The sequence below is a fragment of the Sus scrofa genome, chromosome 13 (genome assembly GCF_054392235.1).
Source record: "Sus scrofa isolate SSC_HxYL_T2T_F1_AM1 chromosome 13, Sscrofa_HxYL_maternal_Yorkshire_Landrace_v2.0, whole genome shotgun sequence".
Classification (NCBI taxonomy): Eukaryota; Metazoa; Chordata; class Mammalia; order Artiodactyla; family Suidae; genus Sus; species Sus scrofa.
In genome coordinates, this window is record NC_139395.1 from 61,956,344 (window position 1) to 61,970,162 (window position 13,819).

The 13,819-nt window shown below is 43.1% G+C and overlaps 1 protein-coding gene and 1 long non-coding RNA gene across 40 annotated transcripts in view; both read right to left on the reverse strand.

Annotated features, from left to right (window-relative positions):
* The window catches only part of MAGI1 (membrane associated guanylate kinase, WW and PDZ domain containing 1), a 674,066-nt gene that overhangs the window by 233,300 nt on the left and 426,947 nt on the right, over positions 1-13,819 (reverse strand). For 7 of the 39 annotated variants that reach the window (XM_084988903.1, XM_084988916.1, XM_084988896.1 and 4 more), the window contains exon 1: positions 9,514-9,613. The exons of the other annotated variants lie outside the window; for them this stretch is intronic. The gene's annotated coding sequence lies outside the window, so the exon portion shown is untranslated. Of the gene's footprint in view, positions 1-9,513; positions 9,614-13,819 lie in introns of those variants that run through there. 39 annotated transcript variants of the gene reach the window in all.
* LOC146397372 (uncharacterized) lies at positions 292-8,415 on the reverse strand. The gene is made up of 2 exons (XR_014823494.1): positions 3,612-8,415; positions 292-2,179 (listed from the first exon to the last, which is right to left on the reverse strand). It is a non-coding gene; the product is annotated as an uncharacterized LOC146397372 (long non-coding RNA).

Sequence of the window (13,819 nt, forward strand, 5' to 3'; positions counted from 1 at the left end):
CTTATGACCTTTCACTCTGCCTGGGATCTTTCTTCTCAGGACCCTGCACACCATCTTGGATGCTTCTCTTTTCACATCTCCCATTCTATCATTCACCAAGGTCTCTCTCCTGAATATCTCTTGTGTCTCCCCTCCTCCTGTGCCCCCACTTAAGCTTTCACTTTGACCATAGATTCCCTGCTGCCCCCCCCCCGCCCCCTGTATTAACTACATCCCCTAATCCAAGGGTTGACAAACTTCTTCTACAAAGGGCCAGACAGCAAAGAGTTCAGCTTTGGAGGCCATATGGTCTTGGATTCAGCTCCTCAACAGTGGCACTGAAGCACGAAAGCAGCCATAAACAAAACATAAACATACGACTGTGTCCCAGTAAAAGGTCTTTAACAAAAACAGGCAGTGGCCTGAGGACTGGAGTTTGACGACCCCTGTCTTAGATGTCTGCCAGAGTGGTTTTCCAAAAATACAAATAAGACCATGTTATTCCCCAACCTAAATTCTTCCAAGACTCCCACTGCCCTCAGGATAAGTTCCAGGCTCCCTGGCAGGACATACAAGGGCCTTTGTGTCTCTCCCCTTGCCGGTCCCTCACAACTGTTACGACGGCACATTCAAGAATCAATGACTTGATGCTTCCCAGAAACACAAGCTTCTCATGCCACGATTTCCACAAGTTTGAGTGCTCTTCCTGGAATGTTTCCTCTCAAGCATCTGGCAAACTCATGTCTATCCTTCAAACTCATAACCAGTGTCTCTTCTATGCAATCTTCCCTGAACTAGGGACAGAATTCAGGCCATTGTCCTCATTCCCCAAGAACCTTTACATGTATCTTTTAGAGCCCATGTGACATTGGCCTATCATTGGCTGTACATGTCTCCCACCACGACCAACTCCAGTGGACCCTCCATGAGGATAAAAGCTGTGTTTTATGTATCTTTGTACCCTTTGGCCCCAACATACTATCTAGGACACAGCTATGCCATAGCAACTGTTTGATTGGTCAAAAGAAACCACAGAAACTCAAACTTTGGTGCTCATGTAAACTTGGATAACTGTAAAGAAATCAGAATCCACTCAATGCTCTCACTACCTTGGGGATGCCAATGATTTGAATTCAATACTCGCTACTGAAAGTTGTCCAAATGTCAGAAGGAACCATTCTTTCTCAGGATGATATAGTTCAAAATTTCCCCTTTTAAAAAGAGACGTACTTTAAAACTGCTACTTAGCTGTCTCCCCATTAGCCTTTAATTAGCTGCTTGAACAATGCTGAATATGTTACATTCTCTTGCAGGGAGCTAAGTCCTCAAGCAATTAGTTTGTCCTATCAAGTATGACCTGCACCACCATTGTGCAAACCTTCACAGAGCAGGGACAATTCCTATGTCTTCCAAAGCTAGACAGAGCTCTGGAGGCCAGAGGACCCTGAGTTCATGGGAAAAGGCTATAAAAAGTCTTTGACCTATCAAAGTGGCAAAATTTTAAGTTTATACTAAGTTTGGTGAGGATGAAGGGAAATGAATACTCCTGTACATACTAATAGGAATGCAAAATATACAATTCTTTTGGTAGAATAATTTGGAAGGACCTGTGTATCCTAAAAAGCACACACGCTTAAACTCAGTGATGCCACCTTCAGTATAACCTATATTAGGATTCACAGTGGGGCACCCTGGTGTATGCGCAAAAATGCTCCTTTTCAGCACTGTTTCTCACATTCCAACACTGGGAATGATGATGGAAATCATGTGCAGTGATGTTCTCCATGAATTCCACACACCACACCCACTGCATTCCTGACAGCCCACTTCCAAGTCTAATAAACCTCTCCAACTCACTAAGTCCAAAATGAAACTCCAGATCTTAAACCAAAAGATGGCACAGCCTCAGCTCTCCCTACCCAGCCAAAAGCAGCTCCATCCTATAAGGTGTTTGGTTTACAAGAACCTTGTAATCATTCTCTCACACATCCCTCATCTCATTCATTTCATCCATCAGGCAATTGTTTGGGGTACACTTTCAAAATATATCCAACATCTTTTTTTTTTCTTTTTTAGGGCTGCACCTGAGGCGTATGATGGAAGTTCCCAGGCTAGGGGTTGAATCGGAGGTGCAGCTGCTAGCCTATACCACATCCATAGCATCACCAGATTTAAGCCGCATCTGCGACCTACACCACAGCTCACGGCAATGCCGGATCCTTAACACACTGAGCAAGGCCAGGGATCGAACCTGCAACCTCATGGTTCCTAGTCGGATTCATTAACCACTGCGCCATGACGGGAACTCCTCTCCCTTACATCCTGACCTCTCCTTCCACAGTTCTAGCCATTGTTCTATTCTAGTCACTCTTGCCACAATGCAGCTACCCCTTCTGCCACAGGGCCCTTGCACAGGGCTTCATACTCCTGGCAAAGGGCATCTATAATTTACCCAGATACACACATGGCTCCTTTCTTCACTCATTCAAATTTCTCCTTAAATGATACTTTCCCAGTGAAGTCTACCCTGAAAACCCTATTTAAAATAGCAATATGCCCCCTCCAGAGTCTTGACCACCTTACTCTGCTGTTTCCCCTCCCCCACATTACTTTCTAATATACAAAATTATTTAGTACATCTACAGCTGACTGTCTGTCTCCTGGACTAGAACTGCTTGAGTAATCTTTATCTCCTTTGGTCACTAATACCTCAAGCACCCAGAACAGTTCCTAACATAAAGGTTGTTTAACACATATATGCTGAATGAATAAATACAGCTTTTGTGAGAACAAAATGAACCAGCCCTAGCAAATGGTCATCTAATAAGTGCAGGTTGCAGTTATTAAAAAGAATGAAGCAAGCATATACATACTAGTAGAGGAAGTTGGGAAATTGTAATGGCAATAGGAAAAACAAAGCTGTACTAGTGTGCAAAGATAATTACTAGAGCATTTTTAGTAATACTGAAAAAAAAAGAACAGAAACAATCTGAATAGAAAAAAATCTAAACAATCTCAAATCTAAGCCATCTAATCTCATCTCTCCATCCCAAGTAATAATTAGTTAAATAATACCAACCCTCAAGTCCATACTTTGGATACCAGGTAGTTGTTACCAAAAATTAGGTAGGAATAATTGTTTTATCATATTAAGATATCTATTTCAGAATTCCCTTGTGGCTCAGTAGTTTAAGGATTTGGCGTTGTCACTGCTGTGGCAAAGGTTTGAACCCTGACCCAAGAACTTACGCATGCCACGGACAGGTACAGCCAAAAAAAAGGGAAAAAGGTATTAAAAAAAAATATATATATATATACATATAAAATCTCTATTTCAGGTAGAAAAAAGTGATTTATTATTTGAACAGGACGTGGAATGTGATACCATTTACTTTGAAAGACAAAAGAGAAAAAAGGTACTATACATATTAATGAGAAAAGGATTAGAAGGAAACCAAATTTATAAATACATAAACTTTTTTATATTTAAAAAATATGTTTTAAAAATATTGGAGTTCCCGTCATGGTGCAGCAGCAACGAATCCAACTAGGAAACATGAGGTGGGCTCGATCCCTGGCCTCACTCAGTGGGTTAAGGATCTGGCATTGCCATGAGCTGTGGTGTAGGTCACAGATGTGGCTCAGATCCTGAGTTGCTATGGCTGTGGTGTAGGCCAGCAGCTGTAGCTCCATTAGACCCTAAGCCTGGGAACCTCCTTATGCTGCGGATGTGGCGCTAAAAAGCAAATAAATAAATAAATGAATAAATAAAAAATAAATAAATGTTATTTTTGAGAAGTGGGGCTGTGGAGGGAGTAAGAGCTCGTGTGTAATTTTACACAGCATCGTTTCACTATGCAGGCAATTATGTAAAGCTTGGTTTTACCAACCATAGTAATTTTTAGGAACAAACTTCTCACAGCTGAAAGATTTCTTTTTAACTAATCATTTCAACCTTATTCCCTATTCCCTGATCTTATTAGGTCTAAATTAACATGAATTCTAACACGAACTCCAGGAGGGTAGGGGGATTTTATCTATTTTAGTCACTGTGTTTGGTCCTTCATACCCAAGAAGTGCCTGCCACACAGTAGGTACTCAAATTTTTATAAAGTAAGTTAGTTCTAATATGAGATCACCTCCAGGTAAAAATATAAGCAACAAATGAAAAGGTTCAAAAAGGTACCAAAAAGAGTTCCCGTTGCAGCGCAACAGGATTGGCAGCATCTCTGGAGCACTGGGACAAGGTTCAATCCCCAGCCCCACAGAGTGGGCTAAGGATCTGGTGCTGTTATAACATAGGCCCAACTGCAGCTTGGATCTGATCCTTGGCCCAGAAACTCCATATGCAGTTCAAACAAAAAAACAAAAAAGTACGAAAAAGAAAGGACAAAGACTTCAATAATCTAGAATAGTAAACCTCAAAATAAGGAGTTATTCATTATATACATTTCTGCTTCCTTTTCAGGTCTCTATTACAATGTATTATGTATTTTTTAAGCAATTATGTATTTTTTAAGCAATTCTCTTTGGCATTCCTCCACAATTAATCAGAAAATTATGGCACTTCCTATCTTACAGGAAAGATATTTCATATGGTTGTTGCCCAATCTGTAGATTCCCACTGATCTAATCCTCACTGTGGCAAAGAAATATATCCAGTGCAATAATTCACATTCAAAGCCTACAAGAGTGGGACAGATCATGGGAAAAGGAGATTCTTTAATTAGGAAATCAGCTCAGTACTTGAGATCAATTCAACAGTGAGTAGAATCGAAATGCGTATTTCCAAGAGAACTACAGGAAAAACTAACTGGTTTGTGGGAAGGAATATATGTCATTAAAAACAAGGAAAAAGGAGTTCCCTTTGCGGCTCAGTGGTTTAAGGACCTGACACAGACTACATTAGGATGTGGGTTTGATTCCTGGCCTTGCGCAGTGGGTTATGGATCCGGTGCTGCTGTGGCTGTGGTGTAGCCTGGCAGCTGCAGCTCCGATTCAACCCCTAGCTCAGGAACTTCTGTATGCCACAGGTGTGGCCACAAAAAGGAAAAAAAGAGAGAGAGAGAAAATAGTGTTTATAGTGTTTCCACTTTCTACTTTTAAAATGCTGTTTCATGGAGTTGTGCTTTCTTGCTTCATTTTGCTAAGAGTAGCTCCACTCTAGAAAATAACTGAAACTTCTTAACAATGACCTGTCCAAGTTCTCAATGAATCTACTCATTCAGCTCTTTCTTGAACACAGGTTATGAGCTAAATAAGCACTGGGCCTAGGATTGGATTAGAGAAAGAGAAATAGAGGACACCCCCTCAAACTTGCTGAGCCTCAAAATAGAGTTATGTGCATTTTGCTTTTTCACTGCCCTTTCAGGTCAGATAATCACAAATGTCAATAGGTTAAAAATCTTTTCATTCAAGAACTTTCAGCCTCATAATTCATCTTTAAGCCCAAGAACTCTTTTACTCTCATGCTTAAGATCTGCTCAAACATCTTAGCAAAAATTAGGTAATATTTCCCCATTCCATTTTTACTCAAATCTGACAGCCTATTAAAACTCAAACCGGGGAGTTCCCGTCGTGGCGCAGTGGTTAACGAATCCGACTAGGAACCATGAGGTTGAGGGTTCGGTCCCTGCCCTTGCTCAGTGGGTTAATGATCCGGCGTTGCTGTGAGCTGTGGTGTAGGTTGCAGATGCGGCTCGGATCCCGCGTTGCTGTGGCTCTGGCGTAGGCCGGTGGCTACAGCTCCGATTGGACCCCTAGCCTGGGAACCTCCATATGCCGCGGGAGCGGCCCAAGAAATAGCAACAACAACAACAACAACAACAACAACAACAACAACAAAAAAGACAAAAAGACAAAAGACAAAAAAAAAAAAAAAAAACTCAAACGGATGTCAACCTCATTGAAAGAAGGTATAAATATCAGCAACAGCAGCTTTGGAACTGTATGGGGGAAAAAAAAAAACGCAAACATCAACTCAACAGATTACTGGAGAGTGAATGGGTTTTTATCAATATGGAACCACATATCAGATAGTGAAATATCACACTATTGCAGAAGCATTGTGTGGTAATAACTTTCCTGGCCACGGCCACCCTCAATTGATCATGCAGTTGTGCTAGAGACTCCCCCTCCCCACAAGGGCAAGGATTTATCATCAAGACCCAAAAGCAAACAAAGGCCTGCAAGATCTCTGCACTCAGTGTTTATAATACTTTCAAAGCCTAAAAGTCACCCAGAGCCGACATGCTGTCAGAAACAGCCATCAGTAGAGTTAATGATTTAATGGTTGGAATTGCTGTCTCTTCTTCCCACCAGCCTTCTCAAAACATGCTCCGACAGTTTTTCTAGTGCCAGAGGGTGTCAGTATGACTGCGAGGGATGTGCTTACATTCAAATATTTGGGGTCTGATTATCAACATAAAAACACTTTTTTAAAAAAAAGAACAAATATGCTGAGAAAATGGTGATTACCAAGCTAACTGGATTTGGCCATGAAATACAGTTGCCAAGAAAAGAAATACTTGGGCTATATTGATGTAGGGAGGGTGTCTTGTGATTTAGCTTTTTCTAATCCTGTAGTTTCTGTTTACTTTTCCCTTTAGATACCTTTTACCTTTAGTTACAGGTGCTTCCCAAATTCTTTTCCCTATAGCAACTCTAATAAGCCAGCATCATGGATCTATATACTTACTGGGATCATTAAATCAGCAATCTGTTGGTATCACATCACCTGCTTTATGCGTCAGAGCACAGGGTCACACAGAAATCATAATTCAATTTTTCAATCACTGATGTCACTTAATCATGGTGATTGGCTCCTTTGTGAATATGGAGATCTCTCTCTTTCCCCTTTTTCCTCTCCTCTACACACATCCACATGCTAAGAGAGAATGGAAAACAGGGGAAGAGAAGGACTGCCTCGTCAGAAGCCGCTGCTACCTGTGTCTTAGTAATATCAGTTATTGTCATAGCTTCTGTGGTGCCTTTAATGCATGGGCATAATTTCTTGTACTTAAGAATGTCAAAGATCTATAGCACTTGGTCCCCAAAACAGTCCTAGGTATCTGGAAAAAATACACTGGGTTGAGGTGGTCCTTTGTTTTAATGAAACGGTTATCTTTAAGCTTTTAGAGAACCGTGAGACATACCATTGAACATATCACAAACTGCTCCTTCTGACCACAGTTAACTTAAAAGGCAGAGAGAATCTGGTCTCCCCTGAGGGAGGTCTCATGATAAACTCAACTGGCCATATTTTTGCTCAGCACAGACCAGAAGGTAAGACTCAAGTCCAAAGGTAATAGTAGACACATTCAGGAGCTATAAGTAAGTGAAAAGAACAAACTGATCTCACTTCTCTTCATTACATGCACAAGTCCAAATACATAGTTTTTTTAGTGTCGCCACAGAAATACAGCACAGGAAAGAAACTACATAGGGATGCAAATGAGTAGCCTTCAGTTAATTAGATGGGGTCCTGTGGGGTGGAGGTTAGAGAACAGTATCCTCAGAGGGATCTTTTGCCTCTGGCACATCCCCTTTTCCCAAAACAGAAGAGGAAAGACATTGGGAGGCAAAAGCAGACTGCTTCTGTTTGCTCAGTTGAGAAATGGAGGAATCAAGTCTCTGTTGATAGCATTAATCTGCTAAAGCTTTCAACAGCGCTATAATTCATTGGCAAGTGATGAGCTGCGTCTTGTTAATGAGTTCCTTGCAAGTTAAATCAGGAAAAGAACCTAAGAGCTTAGCCAATCAATACTTGAGGGCTTCCAAAGTTATCAAAAGACACCAATTTTCAGACAGTAAAAGCCTTACAGGTGATAAAAGACAAGCTTTTCCCAACTAGGAAAGGCATTTATTTTCCCAAAACCAGAAAGACAATATGTTAGTCTTGGGACAACCGAGTGCATATACATGGGTTCATGTGCATTGTGGATATATCTACACTTAAATATTTTTAATATAAAAAGTCTCAATGACCTCATGCAAAAGCTTCCCCAACGAATATGTCTGAACCTTTGGAAAGCGGTGAATACTTATTCAAGAGGAGTAGTAGAACAAATAAACAAATAGACAACAACAAAAACCAGCAAGGCTTTTTTTTTTTTTTTTTTTTTTTTGGTCAGCACACTCTCATAAGTAGTATCCTAAATAATTCTCAATTGACAAAGCCTGAGCATAGCAAACTCTAGGAAAGAGAAAAGGACACTACATCCTTCCTAATCCTTATAAATATGCCACATATACCCTCAAATAATTTGGCTCAGACACAAATCCACTCCCTTTGTGTTGGAGGCAAAGTCTGTTTTCCAACACCAGGGACATGACATCTTCCTTGCACACTCCACTGCTGCCTGGTACTTGGGTCAGAAAGACTTAGGTCTTGGGAAGGGACAGCCTTCATGCCTCTTCAAAAAAAAAAAAAACAAACCAGCTTCCCTGGCTTGGCCCACTCAAAAGAACCAGCTAGGGAGAAGAGCTTTTCAGCTCCCAAGCACTCCACAAGCCAGAGACTCTAGATTCTGCTATTTTCTGCTTGCCCACAGACATGCATATCTTACCTAGAGGAGACAGCGGTGCTCTGATACACACATGTTAATTTCCAGGAAGGAAACTTAAAAAGCCGTCTGCACCGGTACTCTCTTTCATTTAAAAATGGGGAAAAAACGGGAGAAGGGGATGGCAGCTCTTTCCTCCTTTATTTTCCCTGGGGAGCTTGCAAAGCCCTCCAAAGTGCAAAGGCATTTGCCCACCGCGCCCGCGAGAAGTAGCCCCCCCGCCCCCCGCCTTCTCCAGCCTGGGCGCCGGAACAATGCAGCAACATACATTTCCCAACACCTGCTGGAGCCTATTAATATGCACGAAGACGTATTGATTTTCCCCTCATCCCTTCCCCTGCCCTCCACACTGAGCAGGCTTTCATCTCCTCCTTTACCATCCATCAGGAACTCATTTCGGCGGCCCCCACCCCCTCCCACCACCGGTCCCCATTCAGCCGAGCCCCTCGCTCGAAAGCCCCGGCTGACGAGCACACTTTGGAATGCACTTCATTAAAATTGAGCTGCCCGATTCCAACCTGCAATGCGGAGGAGGCAATACAAAGCGCGCGCCACACTTCCTCCAGCATCCCCTTCAAAAGCCCCATTGTTCGCCAGGCATCTGCTCCAGAGCCCGGCCTCTCCCTACCCACTGACCCCTGATTTTTTTTTCCCCCTCTCTCCCCCTCCCCCGTCCACCCTTCGCGGCCAAAGGGGCCTGCCGGGTGAATTAGAACGCAGCCGCAGCCATCTGGCCCTCCCAAGCTGGCCCGGTTTCTCCCTGCCCCTCCTCCCTGGTCCACACTCCACACACGGCATCTTCACCTCCATGGATGTTCCCACAACCAAAGCTCAAACCTCCGGCGGCTGGGCGCCTCTGCCACCGCCTGCCTGTGCCCAGGCTTCCTCCCGCCGCGGAGCGTTCGAATCCAGAGGTGGACAGAGGGCGGCGGGGGCGGAGAGGGGGCGATCATGGACCACTTGTACTTGCCTGCAAACCCCAGCCCAATCGCCAAGCTTAATCCTTCCCTTTGTGAGCCTGAGACAGCCTCCCACCACGCTGGTCCTCGGCTCTGCAGCGGCTGGAAAGAGAGGCGGGGGTTGCGGGGGGGTGGGATCCGAACCCCTTCCTAGGCGAGCTGGGGGCCCCTCGGCCACCTGACCACCGAGAGGTTTTGCGAGGGAAGGAGGCGCTGGCGGCAGGAGCAGCTGACGGCGCGAGAAGGGAGAGAAGATGCCCAAGCTTGCGCCTTTTATATTACTGGCGACATTTCTAACACATGACAACAATTTCCATCTGTATTTAAGCCGGGAGTGTGAAAAAAGAGCATTACATCACAGAGCCCGGGTTCCTAGAGGCTGCCGGATATCTAGGCCAGGGGGATTAGGGCCGCACCTGCGGAGCGGGCGGGAGTGGAGCGAGGCGGTCACCGCCTCTCCTGCCAGGCATGTCAGGTCCCCCGAGCCCGCCCGCTAGGTCCTGGGGAAGCCCCCGGCCGAGGAAAGGCGGGAAATGGGGCTGCTCCATTTGCAAGAGGCAGGAGGCTGGGCCGATGCGTGGGTGGAGGCAGGGAAGGTGGTGATTTTCTGTTAGGGGTGTAACCCAGACTCCCAAGAGGAGGGGTAGAGGGCTTCTAGGAGCTTTTAGGTGGGACCCACTTTTGCCCTTCTGCCTCTTCCCCAACTCTGGAGGGAATTTCAAAGATAGTAACTCTGATGTTTGAAATAATAGTTTTCCTGTGAGTTAGAAAGGTGCATGGAGCTGCTTAGAATATTAATTTGTGAAATCTACTTTCAAGGAACAGCCACTTCAAGAATTAAGGGTAGGCAGAGGTTCAGAATCAAGCTGTTTCTTTACTGCTTATCTCTATGTCATTTGCATGTACTCTAAAAGAATCTGTAGGAGCCTCATGGATAGTATTATCTCTATTCTGTTTTGGATGAGGCATTCCCTCCCCTATCTCCCACCCTCTTCAAGGAGAAAACTTTACTGAAAGACCTCTGGTTCTAAAGAGGTTTTTTCTCTGTTGTCAAATGGTCAGTCCTGGGAACTGCTGACGCCCTTCCTTATAAGGTGAGAACTCCCACAGACTGTCAAAGGTGGGGAGTCAGTCCTCAGCCTTTTTCCTAATCCAGGTGTTAGAGAGCCTGGGGCAACCATCCTCCAAGAATTCATTACTCATTTCAGCCTGGGGGAGATAAGGAGGCAGGAGGAATGTTCAGAGGGGCAAATGACAAGAAAATAAGAAAAGGGAGGGAGGGAGGAAGCAAGGGACATTTCTCTTCCTGGGGGTTAGGGAGGACAAGGACCATGCAGAACCTAGATTCAATATGGGTGGAGGACCAGATGTCATAGGATGGTAAAGCAGGATGAAGGAGGAAAAGGTGATGGGGCAGCAGAGCCTTTCAAATTGCAAGGTAACTGAGATCTTGCCCTCAGATGCAGTGTCAGCTGGATTTCACAGCAGAGGAGAAAACAATGTGTGTTCCTTCAATATTTGCTATTCAGTAAACAGTTGATGTGTGCACATACATCTTGATATCTGTTCCCTGAATGAACCAGGATGTGGAGGGACTCCATTTCTGAAACTCCTTGTCCTTCTGGTCAGTTATGACCATCAAAAGACTCGACTCTGGACTCTGAAGTCAAGTGGGTTCTAGCCCCATTTCTCTACATTTGTACTGGGGGGACTGCATAATTTACTTGTGAGGACTGCATCTGCTTCTTCACATGTGAAAGGTATAGAAACTATCTCCTTGTGAGGATAACATATACCAGGTGCCTGGCGCAGTCGACCACATGTAAAGGGAGCTTACTAAATGTTGCCTAGCATTGTTATTATGACTTCATGTAAAATGTCCCCCCAAAAGTCAAAGCTGCCAATCCTCTACTTCTGTGGACACGTGCAAACTGGAACAGCTTGCAGGGCTTAGCAAAAGGCAGACACCAGCATCCTGAATGTCACTCAACCTGTCAGAAAAAGTGAACAAGATGCCTTGGAAGAAAAACAGTTTGGGCTGCTTCATTCTTGTTTCACATCTACTTTAGGAAGATGGAAAGGCCTTATAAGCTGAATATAAAGTATTAGCTTACATTTTTGATTTTCAAAAAAACTTAAGGGGATGGTTTCCTTATCAACCATGTACATAATACATGTGAACATTTACATCATTTCCCGTCTCCATCATCATCAAGAAAAAAACAAAAAAGAGAGACAAGATTCTGCATAAAACTTTCAAAAGTCTTTAGCTATACCCTAATGCTGAAAAATGGAATTTGTGTGTTATTGTTTTCCACAAGAAAATGATTGTGCACTACAAATTAAATTGCTCTTTTGCAAGGAAGCTGCTTGGAGACTGCACCAATGGGAACAAAAATACAAAAGCTATTCTCTTTATGAAAGAAAGAAGGGAACTTTTATTCAATAAGTATTCAAGGATGTAGCTTTCCAATCTTCACCAGAGAGCGAAAAATAGCCCTCATTTGGTTTGGAAATATCCCTAACAGTAACAAATTATTTTCAATCAGAGTCCCCAAAGGCCAGGTTTCTCTATGTATAAATGAAGCACAAGGCAAAGATTCCATGAAAATCTACTTGGTTTTTTATCAAGTACACACTTGATCTCCAAAACGGAGGGTTTCTGAGCTTGTGTGGCCTCAAGCATAAACCAGGAGAGGTGCTTAATTGCATTTCCTTTGAATTCTCTTTTGTCACACACCCCAAATTAAAAACAAAAGGTCCTGGGCCAGCCTTCCCTCCTGGGTACCTGACTTAAGGTCAAACTATGCCCGGTCTTGAGGGCACAGGGAGTGGCAATGAAATGCAGATACTTCTTTACTACAGTTTTTAACAAACAACTGAAAGGGCCAAGAATTTCCTTCACTGATTGTGTTCAAAGGAATTACAGAAATGATTAGGAATCAAACCAATTAAATGTTGTAGGAAAGTGACCACTTGGGAGGTAAGAGAATGCAGTAGTTACTAGAGTGGCACTTGGGGCCAGACTAACTGGGGTCAGAACCTACCTCTGGCTCTCTCTTGGTATAATCATTGGGTAAGAGACTCCACCTTGCTACACTTCCACTTTCTTATCGGTGAAATGGGAATAAAGAGTTCCTGCCACACAGGATTGTTATGAAAACTAGGTGATATCATAGTTTCTGACTTACTTCACTTAGTGTGATAATCTCTAGTTGCATCCATGTTGCTGCAAATGGCATTATTTCATTCTTTTTTATGGCTGAGTAGCATTCCACTGTATATATGTACCGCATGGAAGAGAATGACTTTCATAAGTCAAAGACAAATGGCATATTACTTAGCTTCGAGTATTTATCAACCCAAAGAGATGGGTATTTTCATTATAATAACCTTTGGTTTCCACCATTAAATATATACGTATATCAGCTTGAGATGGTATTTTTCCAGCTGGATTTTAACTTGAATTGCCACAAAAGTGTAAAGAAGACACCCTTTTATGAAGAAACAACTGCACTGACAATTCTCTGGATTTTGTTAGCCAATAGGGGAATCAAACAGCAAATGGGAATTTCCTATGAATTGCCACAGAGTTTCTATGACTGTAAATTTCAATAAGAAGTAGAAATAGGGCAGACATGGAACATTTACCTTAAAGTGTCACAAGTCTAACATTACTACTCTTCAGGTCATGAAAGCTGACCATCTTCTTGGATGGGACTCAAATAAGTTTTTTTTACAGGTTTGCCAAGGAAATGCAGGAAAAGCAAGCTGCCGGCTAGGCTATTTCCCCTGAAAATGGCTCATGCAATGCAAATATGAAATTTAAGATAGCTACTGAGAAAAGAATGACCCTTCAATGGCATTGTCAAAGATGAAAGTTCCAGGAAGTTCAGACTTTTATTGCACAATGGATGTTGTCAAAATTGACTATGTTTGTATGACCAGATCTCTCCACAAATGATCTGTTTTACAAGACCACCTCCCTCCCTCCTTAAAACTGTGTAATGCATGTTGACACCAGTATCACCTTTGTGTCTTTTGACTCTTGCTGGCCTCAGGACACAGGTTAGGACTCCCAACAATATAGGTACCCTGTGCATGTTACAACTTTTTACCACAATCACATACCAGCCAAATGAGCTTCTGAATAAATTCTGAATGAATACGTAAAGAGGGCATGAAATACAGATTCGATACTGTGCTTCTTGGGGGCCATGCACCATTGCAGGGAATTCTTATCTTCTTAGAGATACATGAAGACTTGGTGCTGAAAAGCCCAAGAGTCAGCAATAAAAGAAAAACAAGCTTTTGGAG